This window comes from Eubalaena glacialis, chromosome 10 (genome assembly GCF_028564815.1).
Source record: "Eubalaena glacialis isolate mEubGla1 chromosome 10, mEubGla1.1.hap2.+ XY, whole genome shotgun sequence".
Lineage (NCBI taxonomy): Eukaryota > Metazoa > Chordata > Mammalia > Artiodactyla > Balaenidae > Eubalaena > Eubalaena glacialis.
In genome coordinates, this window is record NC_083725.1 from 87,456,059 (window position 1) to 87,461,379 (window position 5,321).

The 5,321-nt window shown below is 41.1% G+C and overlaps 1 pseudogene; it reads right to left on the minus strand.

The window, feature by feature from the left end:
• Positions 1–240: 240 nt before the first annotated feature.
• LOC133099905 (transmembrane protein 59-like) lies at positions 241–3,044 on the minus strand (annotated as a pseudogene).
• Positions 3,045–5,321: the final 2,277 nt, after the last annotated feature.

Below are 5,321 nucleotides of genomic sequence, written 5' to 3' on the forward strand. Positions count from 1 at the left end.
GACAGAAAAGTTGGGAGAAGGCTTTGGTAGCACTGCTGAATGGCCACTTCAATGCTGGCCCCTCCTACCTCTAGACTTCTGATTTGGTGAGATGGTAAGTACCTGTTGTTTTTTTTTTTAACTTTATTTGCATTTAATAATGATTTTTAAGCCCTATATCCAATGAAACCATTTTGAAAAGCACCATGTGGAATGGAAATTTAGATGTCTATTACAGTTTTCTTTAAAAAAAAAAAAAGCTTAAATTTCTGAATGAGCAAGATTCATTTTTGCAGGTAGAGGCCCTGCTTCTTCGTGATCTTCACCTTTAGATCTAACAACCATGAGAGAAGAAGCTGGATATCTGTTTAGCTTTGGTCCACTCACAAATTCCAAGTCACCATAGACACTCAGCTCCTCAGAGGGGACATACTGCTCCGCAGCTGTAGCCACAGTTGCACAACAAATCCAGAGCAATACCGTCACGGAGAGGACAAGAGTCACGGTTAAAATCCACCCGGAATAAGAGAGAGGCATCTTAAAAAGTCATCACTTTCTCTGTCTTCAAGATAGTTCCTACGTGCTTGTGAACGTCTCGGTTGAAGATCTGAGGACATTTTGCTTAGCGACGGTGCTTTCAAAATTGTAGGCTCCTGCTCCAACGGTGGTGCATACTGGGTTTCTGGCTTAGACTGGAATATAACTATTTTTCCATCATCAGCTTGAGGACAAAAAGTCCACGAAGAGGTTATGAAGCTCTGTGCAGAGTCCAGAGCCTTTTATTATTTATTTATTTATTTATTTTTTGCCGCAGACCGGCTGCAGAAAGCTGAGAGTTCCTGGCGGTGAGGGGTAAGGAACTGAAAAGCACCAGTATGGGATCAGAAGGGCCAAGACAACTGATGGTTGCAAGGCAAGTTTATTCAAAGAACATGATCACATATATAGGTTAGTTAAGGAACAGAAAGCAGGCAATAAATCAGTAAACCTTGTTTTTCCACATAATCCTGTCGCCACCTGTCTATGCGTCAGCATGCTTTATGGGCCATTCTTTGGAGATACAGACTTTCCCTTTAGGGCAGCACGTCCTTCTTCTGGGGAACAACCAGGGGCTCTTTAGATCCAGAGCAGGCTCCTGGAACGAAACTGGCCTCCAGCCATTTCCTTTTTTACGCTCAAAACCACAGAGTCAGGAGTGCATACCTAGAAAGAGACAAGCAGTTCTCCGGAAAGCAGAAAGCTGATTAAGCTTACAGCTTGGGGGCTGCCACAATTTTTAAAAACAACAGAAATTTATTTCTCACAATTCTGGAGGCTGGAAGTCTGAGATTAGGGTGCCAGCATGGTCAAATGAGGGCTCTCTTCTGGGTCGCAGACTTCTCACTGTATCTTTACATGGTGGGAGGGGCTGGGGAGTTCTGTGGGGTCTCATAAGAATACTAATCCCATTCATGAGGGTTCCACCCTCAAGACCTAAGCACCTATCAAAGGCCCTACCTCCTAATACCATCACATTGGACATTCTTTTCTTTTTTTTTAACTTTTGATTTTGTATTGGAGTATAGTTCATTAACAATGTTGTGTTAGTTTCATGTGAACAGCAAAGTGATCATTGAAGATCTTGTTTTTTCAGGAGCAGGCCTTCTCACAGGTAAACTTGGTGTACCTTTTGATTTTGGGGGTGGGCTGGGGCATCATTTTGGTGGATTTGTGCCAGGATGTAGTGGGATAGAGCTGGACTAAGGAGAGGTGGGCATTTGAAGCCTCCAGTTGAGAAAAAAATCTCTGCATGAGGGCAAGATAATTTTCAGGAAGCTTAGGGATTCAAAGTCAAGGAAAAACCATAACCTTCAAGTACACCTGAGGCTGAGAATGAAAGATAAAACACAAAAGATCAGAAGTTTCTTATGGGAGAGCAGAGGCAAGAGTATGGGTCAAGTGAGAGAATGAAGTGTATTTCCATGAAAAGGATAGGGTGTCCAAGGCTGGTAGCTATTGGATCCCTTCCTGCCCCCTAAGGAGTGTGTGCTCCTGGCTTAAAAGCACAACATCATAGAGATAAATGAGTCCTTTTTCTAACATCCCAGCATCTTTTCAATTCCCCTTTCCCTAAGCTCTGAACCAAGGAAGGCATCTTGTGTTAAGAAGTGGATTTGTAGGCCTCTGAATAAAATGTTGTGGTTTTCTACAGAATAGTTCCTATTCTAAAATCACCAGCCAAAGCAACATTCTGTTCAGAAAGTGGTAAAAATATGATTAGGGACTTTTCATACATGTTGCTCTGTATAGTCAAGTTAAGAAGCCTTTCCTGAGAGCCTTTTAAGAGCTTGGCACTGGACCAGTTATCATCTTTCAGGAATAACAGTGTCATATCGTACAAGAACCTTGTAAAATTCATGCAAAAATATAGCAAAGGGCGCACTTTCTCTTTCTTTCCAGCTAGCTTTTCTCTTTAAAAGCAACCTCTATCTATCAAAATCAGTAACATCTCTTTCTCTAATACATCATGAAATACCTATCTATGATGTTTCTCTTCCAACATGCAGACATCAATAAAGGGTTGGCCAGCCTCTCTCAAGGAGAGTATTACAACATTCACTTGGAAACAATTATATATATATATATATATATATATATATATATATAATTTCATAGTCATTTGTCAAAGCTTCCTAAAACATCTGAATTTATGCAATAGCTACTGTATCAGTCAGGATTATTAAGTGGAAGCAACAGTAATAACTCTCATTTGAGCAGAACATTTGTTGAAAGGTTATTGAGCAACTCTCAGCATCTCTGAAAATGGTTAGAATCTATGTAGCCAAGGACAATGCCCTAAATGACACAGAAGAACTTGTCTGGTCTAGACATCATTGCACTCTCTTGGTCATGGGCACCACAGTATACTATGCAGACACCATCAACACTGGTCCATGGCACTAGCTTTGGATACATGGTGTAGGTTACTACTGATTCAGCCTTACCACTGACGCCACCCTCTGCAGAATAGACTCTACGCAGTTACCGTCTTTTGCATTACTAACATATGATTCAAAGACCAGCATGGGTGCCTGTGATTGGAGGAGACTGGATTAAATCCCTGAGCCTCAACTGCAAGGAAAGCCAAGAAAATGAGAATTTGGAATTTTCTATTTATTTAGTAGGAAATTATATTTGTCTCATTGGATAGGAATTTCTGAAATGAGTATAGAGGGAAGCATTTGGTCATGTCTGTAGACATTTTTTTACTGTTATCCTCTGGCTGGAGTGTGAGGTTTCTATTGACATACGGTGGGTAGAGGCCAGAGATGCTGCTAAACATCCTACAGTGCACAGGACAGGTCATGACAACAGAGAATTATCAGTAGTGTCTTTATTGAGAAATACTGCCCTTAATAGAAAAGGATTGCAAATACACGTGGCCAAATGAACGACAAATAATCAGGCAGTAGATGGTTTGCAACCTTGGGAGTTTGGTTCGAAACCTGGGTAAAACTTGCAACTGGCCCCTCTACAGAGAGGGAAAGGAGAGGTCGAAAAAAGAGGCAGACCACTCCATATTGGTAGGTGGCACATTTAATAAGCAAGGAAAGTTACATACAAGACTTGTCTTGGAGGGCCGCAAAATGAGTAGATCTCTGCATCTACCCACTAGAATCTTGAAAGTTTATATAGAGGCCTTGATAAGTTCAGTCACGTATTCAGTCCAGATGGTCTCAACTACACATTGCTCTCTCAAGGCTGTGTCCTTAAAATTGCTCCCACTATGAGAACGGTGGGCAGAACATACATTTCAAGGAAAGGAGAAGAGATAAAGAGCTTCTGATTGCCCAGGTCTAGCTTGTGGGTCAACCAGCGATCACGTCCTCTGGATGAACTCCTCCAACAGCAGTGACCAAAGCTCTTTTCTTTTCTTCTTTATTTGGTTTGTTTTTGCAGTTTCCATGCTTTGCTTCAATTATACTTTTCTATGTTTTGTGAGAGAAGACACATATGAAGCAGATGACATGGATTCACTATCAACAAGGAAACATTTCAGAGAAGTCAATAACTTACCTAACACAGATAGTACGTGACAGAATCATGACTGAAACCCATAAAGGATTTCAAAGCTCATGTCCGTTCCACTCTGCCATGCTTTTTTCTATTGTTATCTGGGACCACAGACAACACATTTATGACATGATTTTTATGCTTTTGTAGAAAGTATAGATATAGCACACAACAAAATGGGAGTAAGTCCTAATTTCATTGATGTGCTATAACCATCTGAGTTGATAGTGTACTCAACCTCCATCCCACTCCTCCAGATTACTCAGGGATCTTTCCAACCTATTTCCAGAAGAACTTAAGACAAATGGAACTGGCAGTGATATATGTCTAATTAAATGAGTAGTTTTTACTCTCTCCTTAGGACAGGGCCCATAAAGTAGAAGGATGCTAAAGCAGCAGTGACATTCCTGAATGGGGGTTTAGGAATATTATCCTCTCTCCTCTTTCCTCTCTCCACATTATGCTGTGTCCACTCCACACTGGCCTCCAAGGCAATAATATTTTCTGCTGAGCACAGCACTGGGGGTAGAGGATGTTCTCTCCAGCTCTAGAGAAATCCACTGCAGCCTGGGGCAAGCACTTGCATCAGCCCTAGTTGCAAGGTCTGGAGCAGGGGATTCAGATCTAGCCATGCACTTCAGATGTGCCTGCAGAAACAAGCAGAGGATCCCTTTGGAAACCCTTGTCTTATCTAATTTGTGTCAATTAGCCTTTGGCTTTGACACTAGCTATGAAGTCCATATAACATAGTGTATTGTTGTGGAGCAACCATCTTCAGGTGGCAGAAGAAATTTTCCAATCCTCCAGCCTCCAGGGAGCATATCTGAACTCTGCCTCCAGAGACGAGGAGAGAGAACATAATCTTTGGACAAGAGTAAGCACTTGGATTTCTGGTCATATCTGGGGAAGCCTTCAGTAAGTTACAGACACTAGACTTTTTGATAAGATGAGAATGTGTGAATGCAAGGGTTGTGTTTCAGGGAATGTATTTACATACTAAATTATACAGCAGGTTATTTCAGTTCCTATATGTTAATGCACTTAATTATCCAAAAAGTCCTATGAGAAAGATACTGTGTCATTCTGATTTCCAGTTTACAGAAGATATGGCTGAGGACTGGAGATATTAAATTATATGGCATTATTACATAGTAAGTAGTAGAGTTGTACCCAGGTCCATATAACTCCAAATCCTGGGGTCTCCAATATAACATTTATGCTGCAAATCAGCCTTTGCTTTTCTTCTTATAAGTGAGAGTATCACCAAGTGTTTGTCTTTCCACATTTTG